Consider the following 24494-nt stretch of genomic DNA (forward strand, 5'->3'; position numbering starts at 1 on the left):
AGCTATGAATTTGCCACCTTCAATCATATGAACCAGATTTGTGGTTATATAACAAAATCTAAAACAAACCAGAAAATTACATGCAATATACAAGTCCTTAGTATGTGAATTTCAGTGGTTAAAATTTGAAATGGATCAGGGTGAAAATAGAGAAATGGGAGAAGAGGAAAAGACTAGAAGTAAGGCTGAAGGATAAAGGAGGATCATACTAAATTTAGGAAACTGGTATAGAAGACTGAAGGGAACAAGAGAAGGCAGAGGTAGAAGAACAGAGCAAAAACCACAAAGAGGTTAGAAACCATATTCATATTCATATTAAAAAAGGATGAAGTAATGAAGGAGAAAAAAATCCAAAATTCAAACCACCACCACCACTACTCAACAACAACAACAAAAATGAATAAAAAAGAGAAAAGGGAAAAAAAGTATGTCTCCATGTATGTCTCTATTGTCACTGGTAAACAACATGTCAAGACAGAGTCCTGGTCTGTGTTGACTTATCCCAGTAAGCCAGCAGTAGCTTTCTGGTGGAGTAGTGGATAATCTCAGTATGACCCTGCACCTTCTGACTGAGACCAGACTCATGTTGCCTTTAGTCATCAGTGCACCTTCTGTGGATCTGAGCTCAGCTAAGAGCAGCTAAATGAAGACAGCAGTAGCTCTGGGTTCTGAGCTCATCCCCTAGGAAAGATGGCTCCTGGCCAATCATCCTCTTGCATGGGACAACTGATCCCTCAGCACTCACTGCCAGCTAGTGCAGTCATTCATGTGTGCTGATCCCCTCCACTGCTGTATCTCTCCATGGTGACCTCTGGGGTCACCCACAGTCACCATGTGTCTGCAGGTTTGGACCATTCCTCTTGCATGGTTTGTCCTGTGTCAGAGAGAAGGTGCTACCAGCTACCTCCTACTTCCTCATTGAAGTTTCTCTCTTCACTGTCTCTATGGGCTTCAGTTCATGCTTCAGATCCTTCCTGGGTTCAGGGACCCAGTTCCCCACTTCTTACTCATTTTGCTATATTCTAGCATCTGGACAATGACCCTCAGAGAGGCTCCTCTACAGAGAGGCTCTGTTTACCACTCAGCCATCCTGGTGCTCCACCCCCCATTTAAATTTTCAGCAAGGAGAGCATCTGTTCTGTGATTGAATCTTTTGGAGCCATGACTCCATTTGTAAAATGTAAACTCATTTCCCATCTCAAGTGAGGTGAAATGAAAGCTTGCAAAGATGAATTTGACTTATCCTCTGATTGTTTCTGTCCATGTTAGGCACTGTGTGTACAAAAGGACTGATCCTTTCCTTGACCTTCCCTATGTATGCTCCACCCCCACCAGCTCCCATAATCCTCCAGGACTTAGTGGATCAAAGGACTTTGGCTTGAGTTTTAAAACAGGAAGGGGCTTTGGGCTCAACTTTCAAACTTTTGTAGAAAACAAAAGCAAGGCCCATGGAAGGGTCAAGGCAAGGCCATACAACTGGCAGGGTCTTTTGAGGTTTTGTGTTTTTTCCCAAGACTGTTATCACAAATTACCACAATTTGGGTGACTTAAAACAATGAAAGTTTGTTCTTTCGTGTCTGGAGATGTGAAGTCCAGAATCAAGGTATCCTTGGGTTGGTCCCTTCAGGGAGAAGCTGTTCCAGGCATCACTACTAGGTTCTAATAGTTACTGGCTATCTTTGGCATTCCATGGCTAGTAGCCACATCACTTAATTTTCTTCTTCTCCTTATGTATGTGCTTGTGTCCCAGTTTTTCTCTTCTAAGGACTCTAGTCACTGGATCAGTACCCACCTTAATTCAGCATGAGTTGGCTCTCACTTGCTTATATCATCAGGTTCCAAATGAAGTCACCCACAGGTGCCAGGGCTCTGGCATGTCTTTTGGGGATGTGCACTTGAATCTGTGACAATGTGGCAGATATAGCCCAAGTTCATGGTGCTAGAGAGAGGATGTGAGGTATGGCATGTGCTGGATCACCCTAGCGTTTGCTGATTTTTAGGTCGTCAACTTTTGTGCTGTCCCCGTAACTAAGCATTTGAGTACTTGTCTGTTACATGAGTGAGGCTGAAGGACCAAAGTCATGTGGGCCTTTGAAAGATGTGACTGTCTATCTTAGCCTTGGAGGCGAATGACTTCCCTGAGGTATCATTTTAATTTTTAACTTTTTGTCATTGTTCTGCTTTGGACAATAAATTCATACACATGCTAGGGTTTTACTGTTTTTTGATTTTTCTTTGTTTTATTGAACTGCCAGGCCTGCTCCTGTTTTTTCTTTCTTTCTTTCTTTCTTTCTTTCTTTCTTTCTTTCTTTCTTTCTTTCTTTCTTTCTTTTTTTTAGAGGCAAGTGCCTAAATCTGCTCTTTTTTTGATGGCTTTGGGTATTCATTGTTGATCTGGCCCTCCTGACCTTGGTCTGGCCAAAGTGCGGTCTGTGAGTCAGCATTTCCAGTGGGTGGAGGCTGCAGCAGGATAGGCCGTGGCTGCAGAGGTTTGGGATGCTAGGCCTGCAGGTGGGGTGAAGCTGGGCCTGGGACTCCATATTTAGTCTGGAATTCATTCCCAGCTGCTTCTCCGAGGCTGGGGAAATGCCAGAAAGGGCTGGCTCTGAGCAGGGCTGCGTGCTCCTTGCCAGGGACTCACAGCCTGCCTGAAGCAGGCCTGTCCCTTTCCTGCCCATCCACTGGCCTGGGACAGTGAAGAGCATGAGCGTGTGTCTCAGTAAGAGAAGCCTGAGGGCTGGATAGTGGCTCTTTTCTGCATAGAGAGTGACCAGGGTGGACTGGAGCAAGGATTTGCCCGAGGTTACCTGTCTTAGTTAGCTAATTGCAGAGCCCAGATTTGGGTTTTAGAGCTTCGAGTCCTGTGCCTTTCCTTGGGCTCATGCTGCCAGGAGCCCATGCTGTTATCAGGGTGCAGATGCCAGAGACCCAGAAGAGAAGGACCAGCACCCCTGGAAGCTCCAAACTGCAGAAAGACGGACCTCCCTTCCAGATGTCTTCTTGCCTTCCTTTTGGCGTCATCAATCTATTTCCATTAAAATCTGCTATGTTCATTATTTACACTGTTTGGGTTTTTTGTTTTTTGTTTTTTTAATATTTTAGGGAAGGATATACAGGGTGATCAGGGTCTCACTACTAGATCGGACTCATAGTGGTCTGCCTGTTTAAAGCCTCCCAAGAGCTGGGATTATAGGCGTGCGCCGCCATGCCCAGTCTCAATTGCAGTCTCAGCATGCCTTGGGATTGGGGCTGGCGTGGCAGGCCCAGGGATCAAACCCCTGGCACCTGCAGGCACTTTAAAATCCACGGAGCTATTTGGCCAGCCCTCATCATTTACACTATTGTATGATGCCTCTTTAGCATTGCTACCCTGGGAAGAGGGTGGGGTCAGAGCCTTTAACCCACTTTACCAATGTGGAAACTCATGGTAGAGACAGAAGTGGTGCGTGTTTTAAATACCTCCTTGGTGTCTGGGTTTCAGGAGCAGTTCTCGCCCAGTTAGCCTAGATACCAGTGAATAAGTTACTGTAAAGCATCCAGCCGCCAGGCACCAGCCTTCTCAGGGGTGATTTGGAAACGGCCCTCCTGGCATTCTGTTTCCACATAGGGCCAGGAGCAGATGTGATGGCTGGACCCAGAGGAAAAGCATCAACCACAGGTCAAGTGCGGTGAGCGGATTAGTAGTGGACACGAGCTTGCTGCAGAGCTGGACGTTGTCACCCATGACATGCAGCTCTTGTTACTATTAGCATGAGGCTGCGAGCCACATAGGGCTCCAGGTGGAGGGTGAAGAGAGGGGAGAGGGAGGGAGGGAGAGAGGGAGGGCCTGGCAGTGCTGAGGCAGCAACTGAGACTGATGGGGCCTAATGGAGCTCAGCAGCACGGCAGAAGCCAAGCTGGCTGCTCACTCGCACTTGCTCTCTGGGCCCCCAGGAAAGAGGAACAAAGGAGCCATAGCCAGGCTTCCTGGCTTCCTCTTGCTCTGAAAGGCTGGCTGCTGTAGATGAGAGGATGGTAACACCAGGATCTTGGGGGCCCAGAGCAGGTGGGCCATAGACAGCTGGCCGACTCCACTGCAGCACACCCACATCCTGTCTGCAGACATGCCTGCAGGGACTGGGAAGGACTGGCAGTGTGCGCTGGTGGGAGTGTGGCAGCCTCAGGATGAGCAGGGGTCCCTCAGGTGAGGATAACATTCAGGACAATACACAGGAGGCCCTGGCACAGGGAGCAGGGATATCAGTGCTACCATGAGGTCTCCTGGGAGGACAGCACAAAGGGCAATGGTGTGTACCTTTGAAAAGACTTGGCTGCAGCTAAGCAAGATTATCTTTATTATTGCCATCGTTACCGGTATCAGTGATTGTGTTGAAAGCTTAAAGCGGATTTCTATCTTCTTCAACCCTGAGAGTTAAAAATATATTTATAAAAGTCTGCTTTCATGTTTAGGTGTTGGAATGAGGACTTGAGATGGGCGTGAAGATGGAGCCCAGGCAACAGCCTCAATGTCTGCTGGGCAGGTCTTGGGGGTGCAGAATGTGGCTATGCTCTGTCCTGCTTTTCTCACATGGGTTTGGGGAGTCTCCTGCTTCCGAGGACAGGCCCAGGCCCTGCAAAAGGGCTGATGCTTGGCTATGCTGTTGCTGTTTTGAAATTTTATTTTGAACAAGAGAGCTCACACCTTTTCTGGCATTGAGCCTTGTGAATTGTGCAGTTAGTCCTGCTTGCTCAAAGCCCCACAGTTGTCAGGGCCAAGGAGCCTGTGCTCCCCACCACCATGCAGGGGACTTCCAGCTGGCCTGGCTGCGGGGAGGGCCCCCTTTGCAGCAGCTGCTCGGAAGTGGAGCAGCTGAGTGAGGCCAGCGGGGCATTTCTGGAATGAGAACTCCTCCATTCCCTGGCCGCTGCTCCGCTCGCCCCCATCCAGACTCTGCCCTGCCCTCCTCATGTGGAAGCACCAGATGCTCTCTGACTGCCAGTGGAGTAGGGGGCAGAGATCCCCCAGTGCACACAGACTGCTCCATCCCTGTCCTGCAGCTAGCCCAGTCTGTGTTCCCTCCAGGGCTTATTTCCAGTGGGCAGTGGGTGGGAGAGGAGAGCTATCTGGGGAAGGCTCCCCACCTGGCCAGCCCAGAGCCCTGCAGCAAGTCTCAACAGGCAGGCGGACTGTGACAGCCAAGATCAGGACTTGGAATTCCAAATGACAGGTGCTGCAGTGCTCAGGAAGGGACAATAGTGGTTAGTGACAAGTACTTAAAACAAGTGGGCAGTGAAGTGGGGGGATACTCACCCCAAGAAAGTATTGCAATGCATATATATATATATATATATATATATGAAAAGTTACTATTTGGATGTATGCTTTTGTATCACAGAAGGTGTAATATCAGGTGAATGTTTATAAGGTGTATGTGTTTGTGTTGCTATGTGGTATGTGTGTGTGTTATGCACAAATGGTGTTTGTTTGTTAGGGCTGGTATAACAAGTACGGCTTTTGTTACTTAAACAACTGAAATACGTTGCCTTACAGCTCTGCAGATGGAAAGATCAAGGCATCAGCAGGGCTGGTTCCTTCCGGGCACCATGAGGGACAATTTGCTGCATCCTTTCCTGGTCTGATGGCTGCTGGCAACTTCTGGTCCTTCTTGGCTTCTGATGTAGTTTCCTAGGGAGGCTGTTGCCTAATCTACCTTCCTCTTCATGTAGTGCTGTCCTTGGGTACAAGTCTGCCCAAATACCCACCTTCCGGTCATGGTGCTGGACACTGAACTCAGGTCCTTTGCAGTGGACTACCTTCATGGTGCCAGACCTTTTTATTTTCAGACAGGGTCTTGGAAAGTTGTTCAGGCTGGGCCCTAATTTGCAATTCTCCTGCCCCAGCTTTCCAGAGTGTTGAGGTCACAGGCTTTCCCCACCTTCTCTGGCTTAAATGTCAAAGAACCATACTCAGATTAGACTGGGGCCCACCTTACTTGAGTACGACTTCATATTAATTAATCATATCTGCAGTGACTGTTTCCAAAGAAGACTATATTATGAAGTACTGGGGGTTAGGGCTCCAACATACAAATTTGGAAGGGACACATTTCTTTCTCTTTTTTTGCAGTAACAGGGATTGAACTCAGGACCTTGTGCTTGCCAGGCAAGTGCTTATTCTACTGAGCCATCTCTCCAGCCCCAAAAGACACCAGTCTTTTTTTTTTTTTTTTGTATTTCAGGGTCTCACTACTAGATTGGACTCATAGTGATTCACCCGTTTACAGGCTTCTAAGAGCTGGGATTACAAGTGCACGCCACCATGCCCAGTCTCAATTGCCTTAGCGCACCCCAGGGCCAGGCTGGCACGGCAGGCCCAGTGATCGAATCCCCGGCCCCTGCACCTGCTTGCATGTGCTTTAATCCACTGCGCTATTTGGCCAGCCCAGGAAGGGACACATTTCAACCTGTTCAGATGGTATAAGCTGGGAAACCTTCGACTCAGCTAAGCCTTGTGCTGTTTGTGGCCAGCTAACCTTAGTTGTGGCCTACATGTGGTAGTCTGGCTATCTCAAGTCCTCATCAGGAGCCCTAGTCAAGGGTTGGTCTCACCCAACAACAAGAGTTGCTGCCAGGGTTTTTAGGCCCTGTGGCCTCATCTGCCATGGTGGGGTAGCCCTGCAGTGAGTGGTACAGGGCCCAATGCCAGGCACAGGCGGGGTTTCTTACCATCACGCTTCTCCTCCCTGTTTCAAAGCATCAAGTGAGAGGGTGAGAGGAATCTGTACCAAGCAGACAGGCATAAAGAGACCCTGAGCCTGGCTACTCAGGGAGTGGGGCAGGAGATCTGGCTGTCCTGTGCCTGACCTGGGGCAAGTCATAAGATGCAAGGCTCAAGGTGGCAGGCACATTAGAAATCGCCCAGTCCAACCCTCACTGTGCTGTGCAGGGGACGGGGCAAAGGGGAGCAAGAGTCTTGCTTAGGGTTTCAGTTAGGACTAGACGTGGCGGTTGTGTTAGTTAGAGATTGCAGTGTAAAGCATAGGCCTTCTGTTTTAAGGCATCTTGAGGCTGTTCTGCAGGAAGTGGTGAAGTCAGCTGCATAAGTTCCTGCCTCCAGGTGCATTTGTGTGCAGCTGATGGGTCAGTTCTCTGCAGCTCTTGTGCTGAGGAGTTTGCTCTTCACTGGCTCTCAGCCAGAGGTTGCCTGCAGCTCCTTGCCCCATAAGCCCCTTCACCACAACAGCTGCGTCATCAAAGTGCAAGCCAAGAAAGCAAAACAGTGGTCAGGATGGAAGCCATGGCATCTTGTGACCTCAGCTCTGAAGGATCCTCTCACTCTTTCACATTCTGTTAGAAGCAAGTCACTGGGTCCAGCCCACCCTTGAGGGAGGAGTTCTACAGCAAGAATCATGAAAGACCACCTTAGAGCCTGCTTACCACACAGTATATATTGGAGTATCTAAATACAGTGGCTTAAACTACACACTTGTGTCTTCTTTCTCATGGCAGTTCAAGAATTGCAATGAAGACCCTGGTCATAGTAGGCTCAGACCCTTTCACTTTTTATGCTTTCCCATGTTTAATGTTTGACTTCTATTCTCAAGCTTGTCTCATAGTTCAAGAGAGCTTTCCGAGCTCCATCCATCAGATCCATGTCCATAACCTTTTAAAGAGTTTGTCACTCCATCACTTCTCTAAACATCTCAGTAGCCATGCTTCTCTGTGAGGGAAGCTGAGAAATGTAGTTTTTATCCTGGCATATTGTCCCTACTTGTGATACAAGATTAACAAGGAAGAAGGAGGGAAGGGCTATGGCAGATTCAGCTGCAAGCGCCTGCTGCTCACAGGCTTCCCAGCTGGAGGTAGTTACCCCACCCCACCCCCACAGTGGGGCTCTGCTCCCCGCTCCTGGCCTCCTGGCGGCGCACTGGTGGCAGCAAAGGCCCAAGTGCTGGATAGTGATGTGCAGGTGCAATGTAAGACAAAGCACCAAGCAAAGATGTGTGACATTGGCTGCCTGCTTGTTAGTTCCCTCCCTGGTCCTCTAGCCAGCCAGTTGTTCCTCTCTTGTTTTGCATGAGGCTACAAGAAAAGGAAGGATGGGGAGAGAAAGAAGAAAAGGAAGAGGAGGGAAGAGGAAGAGGAAGGAAGAAGAAAAGGAGGAGGAGGAGGAGGAGAAAACTCATAGCCTTGCAGTGTCTAAGGAGAGACAGATATGTGAGGGAAGAAATGACGAGTCAACAGATTACCCAATAGAAGACTAGCCCCAGGAAAGCGGGGGCATACAGGCAGGGACTTGAGGAGTGGACAGGAGTTGGCTGGCTAGGAGTGGGCTGAGGTGCATGCTGGGATACAGATGCAGCCCCTGGTCTGAAGGAGGGCTTTGCTGGCATGTTCTCTCATCTCCAGCCTCAGAACTTGGGCTGTTTCAGATGAAGACCCAGAAGCCAGTCTCGGCCAGACCCCTGCCTGTAGCAGGGACCCTGATGGAGGCTCCAACAACCTCATTTCCATGGCTCCACCTGCTTTTCCAGCCCTGCCTCTGGCTCCTGCATTCTGCTGCCATATCCTTAGACCTCCAGGACTGTGTGCTAAGCTCTAGGCCAAGAATGATGAACAGATGGCCAGGGAGTGTGCCAGAGAAGTAGGAGGAGCCAGGGGCCTTACTAGGGTTCCAGTTGCTGCCTGCTTGATAGCATGAAGAGCACCACAGGCATGCCCTGAACCATATAGCTACTTTTAACCCACATGAAGACAGTGAAAAATACTCAGCTTGGCCTGTGAACTCCTGCCCACTCCTGTGTAATAAACTTTGCAAGCCTGGTTGGTGTGAAGAAGTTAGTGAGTCTGGTGTCACTGCAGGGATGGAAGGTATGGCAGGCACCTCTCAGCTCCGGAGCTAAGGTGGCACCTTTCAAGGGTGCTCACAAATGCTGAAGGCCACCTGCCCTCAGGCACCATGCACAGAGGTAATGGGGCGTGTGGAGGGTAAGGGTATCCCTCAGTGCCAGATCTTGCCATTGAAAGTTTACAGTCAGAACTTGCAAACATAGCCCCTGCCAACCAGGGGAAGGTGCTGCTGGGAGACAGGTGACAAGGCGAATCGTACCATGGTATGGACAGTGCTGTGCGTAGATTTTCTTCTTACACAGATGCAGGAGGCAGGTGCTGCCCCTCCCAGGCCACAGCCTTCTTCCTGGGCAGGGGCGGTAACAAGCCCAGCAGTCCCATTTCCCACCTTTGCCCCCAGGAGCTGAGCAGATCCCAGATCCCTGGTCAGTGAGGCCTGGGCCACTGCTCTGGGAAGCTGCCCTGACTCTGCAGGGAGGTGGCCTCCAGCTGTCCCTGGGGCCTGGGGCATGGCCAGAGCTTCCCAGGGGTTTACTGACCTCACTACCAGAACCGAGGCTGGAGGGTGCAAACCCACAGAGCCCTGTTGTAACAAAGGGAGCAGGAGCCAACCTTTGACGATTTTTTTCTTAAAATTGCTTTCTGTAGCTGTTGTCACACACAGAAATACCCAAAATCTCATTTTGGAGGGGGCAAAAAACAGAAAACAAAGTAGGAAGAAAAGTCATGATACAGCCTTTTAAGAGATATTTTGGAATATTGGCTATTCAAAGTCATTTTTGCAAGCATTTTCAAATAATTGAGATCCTGGTGGATGGAGAAAATGTTAGAACTTTTCCCCTTGCCTCTCGTATGATGGCCCAAATATTCTTAGGTCATTATAGACCTTCGTACTAATTCCAAAGGCCGAGTAACTCACAGGGAGCTCCCTTGTGAAGCTGTTCTGTAGCATCCTGTGATGCCATTTCAGGGCCTACCAGATGCCCCCTCCTTGGCAGCTCTTCTTGCTCCGCTGGCCTCTGGCTGTGCGAATGGTACCCAGCAGAATAAAGTGGCTTCCACCTTCTAACTTGGGGTGGAGCCAGCTGCACCCTTAAGGGAAGGACAGCTCCCATTGCCCTGGGCACAGGGATGACCCCTCCAGTGTGATGCTGTGTGACACACGGGGATGGCTCTGAGCACACTAATCCAGCCCACCACGGCTCTGAGCCAGCTCAGTGTCCCCAAAGCCTTCCAGGCTGTGGCACCCCCCACATAGCCAGCATCTACTGTGAGTATGAGAGGCAAGGTGAGGCCAGCTCACTGAGCGGCTGACAGTCAGGTCAGCTGAGCTTCGTGTGCTCACTGTTGGAGACCATAGTAGCACAGACCTGGTAGGACTGTGAGCACCAAATGCAACACAGTATGAAACACGCTGGTAGTGTGTCCAGAAGCCCCTAGTGACCAGAGATGTGCACTGTCACTATTGGCTTCTAGGAGCCCCGTCCATCCCAGGTGGCAGCGAGGTGGGGCTTATGTGGCAGGTAATAGGGACATTGTGTCCTTGGGGGAACAAGGCTCAGAAAGAAATTGATAGAGCTCAGCAGCAGAAGGGGTGAGCTCCCCAGGCCTGCATCTCTGTCCACTCTGGTTACACTGTGCTGGCTCCACATGGCAGTCTTGCTCCTGTGTCCCACACCTCTGGATGTGATTTCCTAGGCTGTTCTTGTCACTTCATATCTGGCAACCACCTGGGGGTACCCTCAGGGCAGAGCCCATGTCTAGCTCATCTCGCATTCCAAGATCTAGCTCAGTGTCTGGGAACACAGAGGAAGTGACGTGTTTGTTGTGTGTTTGCAGCAAGGACAGAACCAGAACAAAGGACACTGGGTGGAAGAAGGGAGAGCTCAGTGTCCCCAGCTCTCTTCTCACCTCATCACTGCTTACCAGGCCAGGGAGCTGGATTTTCCCCGGCAGTCACCCTCTCCACCGGTGATACCAGACAAATTCATTGTCTTTTGCAAAGTAGATCCTTGTCTCCTCTCCCCCCTGTATTCCCAGCTAGCCCTGAGTGGCCTCCTGCATCATGAATCCCCACGCAGCCTGTCTCAAATCAGTGACGTGTGGGGGCCTGGCCGTAGCTCAGGCCTTTAGGTGGCTGCTTCCACAAAGCTGTCAGCCTCAGGTTGCTGGAGTTCGAACCTCACACCTCTCCAGCTGGCCAAAAGTGCCCTGAAGGCATTCGAGGAAAAAAAAAAAAAAAAAAAAAAAATCAGTGACGTGGCGTATCTGGGTCCCTAGTAACACTGGAATCCTGCTGAAATCAGAGAGGTGCCCTCCTTGCTCCCAGGGTGCTGTCGCGATGTTTCCACAGATTGCTGGGCTCCTGTGTGTTGTAGAGACAGGTTTCTGGCTTGAGCACAGCTTTCAGCTTTTGACCCTGCTTTCTGGGCTCTGCCCTCACCGCTAGGGCCTCAGGCCCATTCTTTACTGAGCTCTAGGAAAAGAAAAAGGTTTTGTGGCAGCAACAAGGACCTGACCGTGTTAATCTGTGTTCATGTCAAGGGGCCAGCTTTGCAATTCCAGGCTCACAAAAGAAAAATGTGTTATCCTCTGTCTTGAGCCTGAGCCCGGGAGACAGATATACTCCCAGGACTGACCCCGTGCCCCTGGAGGTGTGTAGCAGGTGTAGGATTGCCAAAGTTGGGCTTGGTGAGAGTGCTGTCAGACCGCTTGTAGATGATCTTGGTGGGGACACTTTTCCTCCCCGAGGGCTCCTTCTCTGGGGAAAGCCCACAGAACATCGGGCAGGCTCAGTTGTAAACACTGCAAAGCATTGTGGAGAAGCGTCTATAGAAGCAGAAATGCTGTCTTTGGACAGCCATCAACTAAGGGTCCTGCTCAGCTTCACATACATTGAAACTGGTCCCCTGAGATGGCATTGATACGGGGCTTCCCATCATCCATTTGCAGGGCCTCCCTCTCCAAGACATGTGATAATGTGTTATTCTCACAGCCTTGTAGGCGCTCAGGCTAGTGTGAGGGGTTTTTGCTTTTTTTTTATTTTTTAAGCAAGGAAATCTAAGATCAACTTAGAGATGTTGTTCGGCTCAAGGCTGCCTGGAGAATGGAAAGAAAATATATTGGCAGGAAACCAGGGCTGTAGTGCAGGCTTTGTGACTTGGGGCGTGGCACGTCACAGCTCCTGCTTCCGCGCCCTCTCCTGGGACAGGAGCTTTTTCATTTCCCAGATCCTGGGGGGCCACGTTCTTTTCACAGCCTGATGTCTCTTAAGTCAGGCTGCCTCTTCTACCTCTGGAGTGGCAGCCTCCGGTGGCCAGATGGCAGGCACGCAGTGACACCACTGCATGAGCCTGTGTGGATGTGGCTGTGCTGCTCGTGCTGCACAGCCCATGCTGCACGTACTTGTCACTCGAAGTGTCTTTAGAAAGACTTCGCTGTGACATTTTTATTGACACACAGAAAAAATAAGAATACTATTGCTCGGAAAGGCATTGAGACCAAATGATGGAGAAATCAAGTGTGCATTGTGGGAGGCTAAATTGCAATCTCAGGCTTTCTTGTACAGCTGCCAAACACACAACACCCAAGGTGGGAGACATTGCTGGAGCCCTTGGAAGAGAAGAGACAGGAGCCGCCCAGCCTGTGTGACCCATGCTCCCTGCAGGCAGGGGCCTCAGGAAAACACGGAGTGATTTAATTGGCAGCGTGACCTTTTTTTTTCTTTATGGCTTATAAACTAATTTTTAACAATTGATAGCTTTCTTGTGTCTCCTCTGGTGCTAATGCCTAATAGTTACATTTACATTTTTCTATAATTAGAGCAAGGTAAGCAAAAATAACATTTTTCATGTTGCCTGCATGCATCAGTGCCGTTCCTCTGGACCCCTGCAACTTTGGATTCATGGTGGTGTCCCTGACACCATCTCCTGTTGTATCCCTGACAGCATCTAAATCCTGACTACTCAGGAGAATAAGACAGGAGGATTGCCAGTTCCGCGCCAGCTTGGGTCACTTAACATTACTGTATCAAAATAAAATAAAAAGTGCTGTGGATATAACTAGTAGTAAAATACTTTTCTGGCTTGCACAAGGCCCTGAGTTTAATCTCTAAAGCCAACAAGTAAGTAAGCAAACAAGTAAATAAATAAGATGGGTTGGTAGATGGAAAGATCGGTGGATGGATGGATGGATGGATGGATGGATGGATGGATGGATGGATGGATGGACAGGCAGATAAGTGGGCAGGGAGAGCTGTGTTCCTTCAGAAGGAACCCACCTTTGGCAGCATATTCCCTTCAGGGAAGTGGCAAACAGTTCCAGACACAGTGGGAGCTGAGACTTGGTTCTTTTATTCTTCTAGGCTTTTCACTGATGTTTACTCATTTGGTCTTTATTGATTCTCAAATGGCAGCCAGACATCTCAATCCAAAGCAATGACCCTAGCCCCCCCCCATGTAGATGTTAATTGGTCAATGGATGTATTAATAAATAATTCATATACCATGAAATTTGGGTATTTAAGTGTGCAATTAAATATGTTTCTATATGATCGCAGATATATGTGACCTTCATCTTCTCAGAGGGTCCTATACCCTGGCCGTCACCCATTATCCTTCTGTCCCCTTCCTGCTCTAATCTTAATAAATTTCAATCCATTTTCAGTTTCTAGGTTTGTCCATTCTGGGCGCTAAGTCCTACAGGGTAAAGGCTATGGAAATGCCTGTGAGCTGCAGAGCTTGGCTGTCCTACCTTCTCTCCAGAAGTCCTGGTAGCTCGTAGAACTTTCTGTTTATTCCATCATCTCTTTCCTCTACATCCCTCCAAGCTGGGCCCTCATAGCTCAACCTGGTGGGCATGTCCCTCAATCACCTTGTGTCGCAAGGTTGAGTCAGGATGCCTAGGACGTCCTGCTCCAGGGTCCCCACTCACAGAATGGGGCAGAGAGGCATGTGCTGCCTGCCTGTTGCACAGGATTTTTACAGGTCACTGGTAAGATGGTGCTGGGCTGTGCAGCCACCAGGGCCCTGAGCTCCAGAGCCATTTACTTCCTTGATGACTCTGGCCACCTGGGGAGTTCAGATTGAATAGCGTCCTGGGCCTATGCAGGGGCCAAAGCCTTGACCTGGGGCTAGCCCGAAGGCCTCCTAAGGAGGTATAGCAGTTTTTAGAGGAATTGGGCAAAAGATGGAGAGTGGAGTGAATGGAGCTCTGGACCTCTCACTTCTCTTTAGTCAGAGCAGCCTTCCTGTGTGGCTTCCAGTTCTGCCTTCACCTCCTTGTAGCCAGGTTGCCTTGAGCAATGCCTGTCTGAATCAGTGTCCATATTGTACAATGGAAACACAAGTTGTGCCTGCATTATGGGATTATTCTGCAGATTAAATTAATTTAGCACAGAGTCCAGCATAGAGTAAAAGCTCAATGAATGAATTTTTATTGGCTTTTTTTTTTCCCGCTTTGAAGGGAAGCCATTTATTATTTCCTTGGAAAATTAAGTCAGGTATTATAGTAAAATTGTTTGGAAACCAGTGGTCTGGTAGACATGACACCAGTGGCTTGCTTTCCTGTTTTAGGAGGGATCAAAGGGCAACTGTCTTTGAGCAGAAACAGCAGAGGCATCCATGGAAGTGTCGCCTCTGTGTGTGGAGGCCACCATTGAAATTAGGAGTTCTGGGCTCAGTTCTTTATCAATCTAAAGTTCACAGAGAATTCAGAGAGTGCTTTAGTGGCCCTGGGCATGGGGTTGAGTTTGGGATTCCTGTGGTTGTTGTCCAGCAGGCTTTGGGTTCTGTGTGGGCTATGCAAAGGCTACCCAGCAGCAAAAGGCCCTGCCTACAGTCAAGCTGTCTGAGCTGGTTCCACTTCTAACATGCCATCTGTCTCAGTGACTATCAGCAGCCAGCAGCTGCCAGCCTGCCAGTGCTGGGAGGGCACAGCATGTTCCCCGCTGGCCATTTTCTTTTTCCTGGGGATCCACCATCACACTCTCTAAGATTGACTGGATGTGTACAGAGATCCTAGCTCTGGTGCCTCAGGCTGGAGGGAGAGGATAGATAGGTCCTCGCCTCTGAGAGCTTGGGGTTCAGTTGGCAGAGCTGAAATGGCATCAGGTGGGCCTTAGGGGAAGGAGCAGGCCATCATGGCCCTTCTGCGTTCTGTGAAGCACTCCTGTCTCGACAGGGCTTGCATGCACACTGCCTTCTGTGCTTGCTTGTTCTCTTTGGTCCCTTGCAGCCCAGCTCCACCACAGGCAGCATCTTCCCAGAGCAGATCTGTAGCCCTTGCCCCAGGCCAGCCCTTCCTGCTAATCTGACAGCCTTGTCTGTTCATCTGTGAGGTGGTTTTGCACTTTTCTGTTTTAGACTAAGTGTATGGATGTCACATGTAACTCCCAGGTGACAGTCCTTTTCTTGTTTTATCTCCAACTTCATAGGGAAGGCCACTCCTCATTTTCATACCCCTGGGCCACCTCTACTAAGTGTCTTTCAAAGGGTTCTGAACCTTGCTGCCTTGTCAGGGCCAAGCTGGCAACATGTGTTTGTGAGGACAGCTGTGGGCCAATCAGTGTGGCTGCGTGCAGTGTGTGGAAGGGGGATGGTGAGTGCTGGAGTGTGCAGAGGCCTGGTGATTGAGCACGTCACTTGGAAGGTCGGCCCTCTTGGATCTTGCTGATGGCTGCAGGATGCAAAGGTGAGCCAATGTTGCTGGCTCTTACAATTTTTACAAGAAAAGTAGATTTTACATGAAAGTTTTTAATTTACAAATGCTTGCTCAAATACTTAACAAATATCTAACAAGCCAAGCAAAGTGTACCATGGTACAAACCTAGTCCCCAGAATAGGCTGCAGGCCTGTCTGCTCTGTGGTTGTACTTCTATGAGAGACAAATTAATCATCCAAAGTGATGGTCTGTGTGTGTGTGTGTGTGTGTGGTGTGTGCGCGCAGATGCATGTGTGCACACATGCGTGCAGAAGCCACAGGCCTAGTGATTGGCTATTACCACTGTCCATGGGGCCCCTGTGAGCTGAGCTGAAGGCAGCTTCCAAGAGGTGAGCTTGTGCAGTCCTTGAAGATGAGGAGGAAAGGTGATGTGATGCTGTTTTCAAAGGGGAGTCATTTCAGTCTTCCAGCCACAGTATCTTCATGCTGAGGATGAAGCTGGACCACCTGCAGGGCACAGCCAGTATAGGCTCTCTAGAGCAGCCTATACTGTCACTGCACCAGCTGGCTCTCGATCAGGAAGCTCTTTCGGAAAGAGGGAGAGGGGGAGGAGAAGGAGAGAAAGAAAGTGAGAGTGTGAGTGACCTGACTGGGGGCCTTGGTTACCCCCATACCCCAAGAGAGACACTAGAGAGCATGTCACCTGAGAAGGAGGGACAGGGCTGCTGGGGCCACCTGGCTTGGAAGAGCTTTATGGCCTTAACCCGAACTGCTCTCACAGGTGTAACTGCTGGGTTCAGAGCAGGACACGATTGGTCTCCCTTCCCAGCATGCTGTTTGTTAGTTTTCACTCTTAGCCAACAAACCCAGAGGCTTTTGAAGGCTGGAGGTGGGACCTGCCTACCTACCCCTAGACCCCAGGAGGAGAGAATGGGTCCCCTTGAGTCCATGCAGGTTTCAGAGCCAAGGCCAAGAGGAGTTGGAGTGCAGGGTATGACTTGGGGAGGCGGTGGGCTATGAGAGAATGTGGGGACAGCTGAGGTGTTGTTGAAGTCGAGTGATAATTAAGTGGTTGCTCTATCCCTGGCTGTGCTGAGTACTTTTCTTATGCTTTTCTAAATGCATTATCTCACTTAATTCTCACAAATTTTATGTGGTGAGGCACTTGCCAGTCTGTTACAAATGAGGAAGCAGGCTGAGTATCCCCAAATCACACAGCTAACAAGTGGCTTAGCCAGCAGGGAACCTGGAATCAAGTCCCATAATCACTATGTTCCTGTCTTTGGAGTGGGAGGCCAAGAGGAAGCCACCCCGCCCATGACCTTGCGCAGCTTTGGTCTTTGACTTCCAGGTCCCGGGCACCTGATAGTAAGAGGTAAGGCCTGTCCACCTACCCCCAGGTGCTCAGTATTTCTTACCTGAGATGAATGTTCTTCACAAAACTCCAGAGGGGCCAGGGAGATGGCTCATTGGAGTAAGCGCTTCCCTGGCAAGCGCAAGGGCCTGAGTTCAATCCCCAGTTCTGCCAAAAAAAGAAAGAAAGAAAGCTCCAGAATGTTATGCAAGAGTTTGAGTCCTGGGCCAGGAGGGGAGGTGTTGGATAAATGAACCCTCAGAATCCTTTGGTTTTGATGTCCTGGAAGCTGGAGAGGAGTCTAGGGCCAGCAGACAAGGGCAAGAGGGCTGCAAAGGCCCACTCAGGAAGGAGCATGCTCAGGTGGTCATGCTGAAGAGGAGCATGGGCCAGTGTGCTCATTCTAGGCTCCAGGTGGAGATAGGTATAGATGGAGCAGGGCCTTCAGGGATCATGCAGTCTTGTCAAGACAAGATAAAATCCATAAAAAATTCAAGAGCAAGAGTTGGATAACGGCACATGGGGAAGATGAGAAGGTGTCAAGAGGCAGCCAGCACTCAGTACCAAGGGAGTGGGCAGTCCTGGAGTCCAGGGGAGGCTCCTTGGGCCTTGATAGCACAAAGGGCAGGCAGACCCAGACAACAGGGACATCCAGGGATTGGGCAGGGCTGGACTCCCTCCCCAGCCTGTCCTGCTAATTTAACCTGGTGCATCTGTTGTTCCTGTCTCCTGGCTCCAGGAGGAAATGCACACTAAGGAAACACCCTGGTGGACTACTGCAAAGCCTTCCTCCCATGACCTTCCTGCTTAAGTGCCTTCGGGGAGAGTGCTGGCTACAGCAGGCCTGTTGCTGATGGGAAAAGGGGCCACAGCATCCCCCTTGCCCTCCCACCACCAATGCCCTTTCTGGGGAACTGGTCCAGTTCTCAGTCACCCCAGTGCTGATCTTAAGACAGAACAATGAGGCCCAGGCCCCATTCGCCTTCTGTATGACATTCTGAAGGGACTGGCGGCTCAGTCCAGGTGTACATAGCGTGGGGCTTCCGGAGTGGGCTGTGAGGGCAGTGGGATGATTTGGGGAGTTCTCTGCTACTTAGGAATGAATCTCTGGCCTGTTGCTCATGGCTGATGTTGTGATTATGACCCAGAGTGCACTAAGGGACCGAGGGGACTGGCAGTCATGGGGGAGAGGATGACTCTCAGCGGATCACCTTCTCTGTGGGGTGGCAGACTATGGAGGGACCTGGTCCAGGCTGGGTCAAGCCGAAGGCATCCGAGTGGCTTCCCAGTCATTCCTCTCTGGGCATCAGTGCCCTTATCTGCACAGCAAAGAGCTGGACTGTTCAAGTACCTCCAAGGCTGTATGGCGTGAGCGTCAGGAGCCTCTGACCTGTCCATGCCAGTGAAGCCACAAGCTCTACCAGGCAGGACTCAGAGGAGGTGATGACACATGTGCCTGGTCGCCAGGAGAGAACAGCTCAGCTTTTGAGGCCCTGCCAGTGGAAGCTCTGCTGCTGCCTATGAGTGCCCTCCCTGGACCAACTGACCAGAATGGAGCCTCCGCCCCTGCCAGGATCACAGGGCGGGATTTCTGAGTGATGAATGGAAGGTTGTGAATGCTTTTCTCCATCTTGGCTGTCCAGTGTATAGTCCTCCGGCAGCAAAACTCCCCAGAGAGCTTATTATAAATGTAGAATATCAGGGCCCTGGCTCATCCTCAAATCCATGTCTGTTTTGAAGAGATGCGCCAGGATTCGTGAGCTCATAGTGACTTACGGAGCACTGTGCTGTACAACTTAGCCACAACCCCTTGACCACAGCTCACCCAAAAAGGGCATTTTTATGGGTAGGTAGAATGAAAGTCCCAGGAAACAATAATTGCACTCACAACGCATGCTACAGGGATGTATTTTGCCTTTAGTTACACATTTTTAATGCTAAGACCAAGGAAACTTATTTTACAGCTCACTAAATCTTGACTACTGCAACTGGAATAAAACATATCTGATACGTGAGTGACAGAGGGTTAAAATGGTGATGGTAGTGGCAGGGGAGTGGGACATTCAGAGGACACCAGATGTCCTTGACTCCTGAAACAATAAATGGTGCTAGTTTCCAAGATGGTCTGCCTCCAGTGCCATGCATTGCTGAACTTTCCCACTGCCCAGGGGTGGGGATCTGAGGCCTCCCTACCCTCCTTGGCTGAACCCTCCTGCTGCCCCTTGGCATACGCCCACGTGGCCACGTGAGCAGGCCAGCACTGACAGGCATTGCTGTGCTTTGGGCTGCTAGTTGTCAGAGAAATGGTGTTGTCTCCAGAGTCCTGGCTACGGGAGATGAAATGCTGGCTGGAGGAGGGAGATTGGCAGTAAGCGGGTTCCCATGGCTTCCTCTGGGTGGCTGTGGGCATCCTCCCTCCAAGGCAGCTTGTCCTCTCTTCTCACATGCTCCACAGGCCACGTGGCCTCCAGGGCAGCCCTGCCCTGGGAGCTGCCTGATAGCCAGCAAAGAATCCTAGTGCTTGGTGCAAGCTCTGGATGAAGGGGTCACTGCTGACACTGTGGAGGCAGGAAGGGGAGCAAGGACTGAGGGAACCAGAGTCATGACAGACATGGTCACCAGGAGAGAACTGCTAGCTAGAGCACAGTGCTGCATGGCAGCATGCCACAGAGAAAGATACTGCTGAAGAGTATGGTGTGCACATCCATGGATGTGGTGAGTGGGTTAGCAGGAGGCCAGTGGTGGGGACCTGAGTGGGGTCCACTGCCCACTCACTGCTCACGTGCGGCCTAGGTGGAGAGTTGCTGTCCTGCTGAAATGGGGAGACAGGCATCACAGACGCCCTCGAGAGCACCTTTGGGTGTCCTGCAGCTGGCCTGGGGTTCAAGGGAGGGTAGGGCCCTTGCAGCAGCACAAAGCAAAGCATGGACCAGGGAAACAGAAACAGGTCTTCCTCCACTCCTTGTGTGCAGTCCCAGAATGGTGCTTGTTAGTGGAGTGGTGGGGGCAGTGGGGGTTGTGGGGGAGGCTCAAGGAAACTGGGAATGGCAGGGTAGGTTGGGGCCGCCTCTCCACAGGCCCTAGAATGCTGGGTTCTCAAGAAGGGCAAGCAGGCAACAGAGAAGACAAGTCTCAGGTGGTTTGCAGGTCACCAATCTCATTCCTGGGGATTGAAGGGTTAGATAATGCCTCTAATGCCCGGCTGTTCTTAAAGGGATTGGCTAAATTTACAGCTTCTAATGCTATTTGCCCCTGGGCTAAGTGGGAGGGATGCTGGAAGGGCTGGGGTGGATCCAGCTTATTGTCTCTGGGTTACAGGATACTGCTGGACAGGCTGGGCCTCACCTTTCTTTTGCTTCAGACGTGTAGCTCCTGAGGTTGCTGTGAGCTCCCCAGGCCCAAGCCAGGCAGGGCCACAGGGCTAGGGAGAGACAGGCTTCCCAGCACAAGCCTTATCCCTCTGTGCTGGCTTTCTAAGGAAGCCACATAGCTCTGGGACAACAGCAGTGAGGGGGTGGGTTGTGTGGGCTGGGGGAGGGGAGAGGACATCAGTGTGGGGGAAGGCTTCTTTTCATGGGAGAACATGGGTGTGTTTCATTTCTGGATTTAAAAATAGGCAGCCAGGCCCCTGTGGCAGCACGGCTGTGATTGGCTGCCACAGGGGGCAGGACACCCTGGGACACCAGAACAAGGTCCTTTAACAAGGAGAGGCAGCTCCAAGAGCAGAGCACTACTGTCCCTTCCCTAGAGAGCCACAAAGGTGCTGGGACTGGCTGTACTGCAGCCTTGTCTGGGAATTAAGCAAAGGAGCCCCTGCTGGTCCTTCTGCAGCCTGGGCCCCTGCGCCATCCATCTTGTGCCCACTCTGGCTGCCCCTCCTGCCTGTGGCAGCCCCTTTAATGCCTTTTATGGTGAAGTGCAGCCTCAGCACTTTTCCCACTCCTGCTTGAGGCCCTTTTTGTTCCACTCCATCCATCACCTGGCAGGGAAGGAGGGCAGGGCTAGGATGCAGGGACAAGTTCTTGGGGTCTGTCTCCCTCTGTGTGCTCTTTGTCCTGCATGGCCACCATCAGAGGTGTCCCTGACTTCTTCCACCCTTTCCTTTCTCCTTTTCCTTCTTCCTTTGGTCCCAGCCATCTTTACTTTCACTGATCATTAAAATAGGAGCCCCTCCTTGCTGGCTCTCAGCTCAGCCAGCAGCCCGGCTGTGTGAGGATTTCCCACCAGCACTTACAGTAATGGAGAAAGTGAGTCAGGGCCAGCCCCCAAAGCTCAGGTGGGAAGGCAGCCAAGCCAGCCTTGGTGGACAGCGCCACCTTCCCTGTGTCTGCAGCTACTCCTCACTCTCCTTGCCTTAAAAAGGTGGTGGAGCTTCTAGGCTTATCCCTGAAAGAATTGAAACAGGGATTCAGGCAGATATTTGTACATCTGAGTTCACAGCAGCCAAATATGGAAACAACCCACGTGCAGGTCAATGGATAAATGGGTGTATAGACCAACTGTGGCAAATGCATACAATGCATTATTGTAATAGGATGTCTTATCAGCCATAAAAGGGCATGAAATTCTGACACATTATAGCGTGGACGAACTTTGAACACATTATACTAAATGAAATGAGTCAGGCACAAAGGATAGATATTGTATGATTCCACTTGTACAAAGTACCCAGAATAGGCCAGTTCATAGAGACAGAGGAACAGTGGTGGTACCAAGGCTTGGGCCAGGGGTTGAGGAATTATTATTAGGTGGGCTCAGAGTTTCAACTGGCAATGATGACAAGGCTCAGCAATGGTGACAACAGTTACATAACATTGTGAGCATATTTAAAGCTGCTGAGCCGTACCCTTCCAAATGGAGAGTTTTAGGATATGTATATTTTACCATAGTAAAAATAATGTCAGGGTCAGGGCACAGGCGCCTCTCTGAACTTCCAGTCTGGGGGCTATAAGAAGGGCCCAGCAGAGCACTCTCTGCCTCTTCCTGCTCCTAATTCTCCTGCAGAAGAGGAGCCTGCAGAGTCCAGTCCTGAATGCACCCCATCCCATTGAAGGAGGGGCCTCAGCTCCCTGGAAGGGATAAAGTGCAGCATGCAGAAGCTAGGGAGTCTCCCAGGAGCTAGACTCTCAGAAAGAGAGGAGAGGAGAGACAGGCTGGTGAGCAGTGCTTGAGGTCTGGTCACCACTGAGGCGCCACATAGAATGTGCCTCACAATTTTCATATGAGACCAAAAGGAAACCTGTTGTCCCAACCAAGGGCTGTACTGTAGGATATTGCCTCATTACATACATGCTCAAGTTGCAGGGTCCAGGTGGGCTCCTGCAGATCTCTCACGTCATAGGAGCCCTGGACATCAGGCGTCAGGGTAGTTGAGATGAGACACACCATACCGTACACCATACCACACACCACGTGACTCTGGATAGCAGAAGCTGGAATAGAAGGTGGCTGAGAGGACATGAGGGTTCACAAGGCATCCAAGATAGGTGCCCACTGAGGAGTCCTTTTTCCCTCTGGACACCAAAAGTCACAGAGTTGGGATGGGTCTCAATCTCTGTACTTCCTCAGCAAGCCAGTGTGGTTTTGGGGTCATTACCACACCCACACTCCCTTGTACAACTATGGTATGGCTTATGAGATTTAAACATGCTGGGAAGACCAGCAGCACAGGCTGGAGGCCACAGCTATAGGCAGAGGCCAGCATTCAGTCCTCTTGGAAATGGCTCTGGCTCCGGCGTTGACTTCCTACAAAACCTTGCTCCATATCCTATACCTGTCAGGTGTGCCAGAAGCCCTTGATAAAGCTGTCAGTCTTCCAAGGAATATAGGTGGGCCTTCGGCCCTGGGTGTGCCTGCAGGTAGCTCCTTTTCAGCCCTCCCTGGGGATCAACCTTATCATTCCCATCTAGCTCAGGCTTGGCACTGAGCCTGCATGAGACACCCTTCTGGAGCCAGCACCCAGGCAGAGAACAAAAACTGCACAGAGCACTTAAAGAATTCTCTGCTCCTTGCCAGGCAGTGGGGAACAGAGACGTGGGAGCTGTCCTGAAGGCTGCCAGGCTGCCAGCAGATGGGAGGGGAGAGAGATGGCAGGGTTGGAGTCAGGCTGGCCTGGAGACCCTGGTGTGAGTTAGTTTGGGCATGTTACTTAACCTCTCTGAGCCTCTGTTTCCTCTGCTAAGTACCATAATTATGCTAATTTCGTGGGCTCATCCTGAGGGTGAAGTGTGTGGAGGCACATCAAGTGCTGAGAACCAATAGGGAACAGTAAACACTCACATTCCTTTTAATAATACGAGACACAGCATTCAGATCCGTAGCCAGGACTGGGTGAATCCTTTGCCTCCTGGCCTTCCCTTGAACCAGGAGGTTGGACTCATTGCCAGACAGCCTTTGTTCTGGCACTGCATCAGTATAAGGATGCTCTGGTGAGTCGGGCAGGGGCCGCTAAGTGAGGGGCGGTGGGACCAAGAAGCAGGGGGCACATTCTGCGTTGGTATTTGATTGCTGTGTATGAGGGCTGTAGCCCTACAACTTAGAATATCTGCTAATCGCCGCCTCGTTCTGTAAGTCTGTGGCTCAGCAGTCTTCACTGGCTGTTTTCCCTCAGGAGAAAGCTGGTGAGGGTGGGCTCATGGAGCCCAACTTGGAAGCACTCTGAGCCCTGCCTCATGTCCGCTCCGGTTAGCACTCAACCAGCCCTTGGCTGTTAGCCCATAACTGCATTCCCTACAAATCCTCAGAAACTGAAGGTTTTAAAATCCAAATGTCCCTTCAGCACCGGGGCCTGGCCTTTCTCATCCACTGGAGCATCCACATAACCTCTGACACGTTTGAGCCCTGTGTGTCTGCTCTCCTGACCTGCTTTATGCTTTCTCAGTGTGGAGATCTGAAGGTCGGGGAAGACCTTCCAGCTATACCGATGAAATCTGTTCCGGCTGCTTCTCCTTGGCTCAGTGGGGTCCTTGTGCAGATCATAGGTCTCCAGATAATTCAGGGGACACAAGACAACCTTTAAAAGTCTGTGCCTATCTGGCCTCAAGGGTAGGGTTCCTATGTGGAGGTGAGGACTGTAACTCACCTCACTGCTTGGTGAATAATATATGACTGCAGTGGACGAGGGCTGAGGGAGACAGTAGGGCTGTCCCTGTGGGCTTGGACCCTGAGGATGGGCTGACCCAGCCTTGGTAGGAGGGCTGTTGTTCAGTTGGTCAGTGCAAGCTGGCTTCTCAGGAACAGCGGGTCACATCCACCAGGCCCAGCTCAAGAGAGGGCCTCAGGGCTACCGAAGGTGTTCATGCTCCCTTGGAGGGTGACCAGACTCTCCTTTGGCTTGGCCACACCTGCATGGACAACCTGCCTGACCTGTTATGTTCTACTGGTAAAATAGTCACGATGCTATAGCAGAATAGAGCACATGTCCCCCAAGCTGCCCTACAGCAAGGCTGCTAACCTGAGACCCACAGGCTCCAGCGAACTTTGGGGACTCTAGTAATGAGAAAGGAAGAAAGTCTTTGTAGAAGAAGGCATTTTCTTGGTGGGCTAAGCCCTTCCTAGGGTTTGTGTTTGGACCTCTGGACTGCCCAGGCCTTGAGTCAGGGATGTAACACTCTGTGGCCTATTCTTGTAGTAGATTTTTTAAATTTTATTT

The 24494-nt window shown here is 50.7% G+C and overlaps 1 protein-coding gene across 5 annotated transcripts in view; it reads left to right on the top strand.

The window, feature by feature from the left end:
* Window positions 1-24494, top strand: part of Ctif (cap binding complex dependent translation initiation factor) — a 315277-nt gene that overhangs the window by 73527 nt on the left and 217256 nt on the right. The window lies entirely within an intron of this gene.

This window comes from Octodon degus, unplaced genomic scaffold, assembly GCF_000260255.1.
Source record: "Octodon degus isolate 3935 unplaced genomic scaffold, OctDeg1.0 scaffold00003, whole genome shotgun sequence".
NCBI classification, from domain to species: Eukaryota; Metazoa; Chordata; class Mammalia; order Rodentia; family Octodontidae; genus Octodon; species Octodon degus.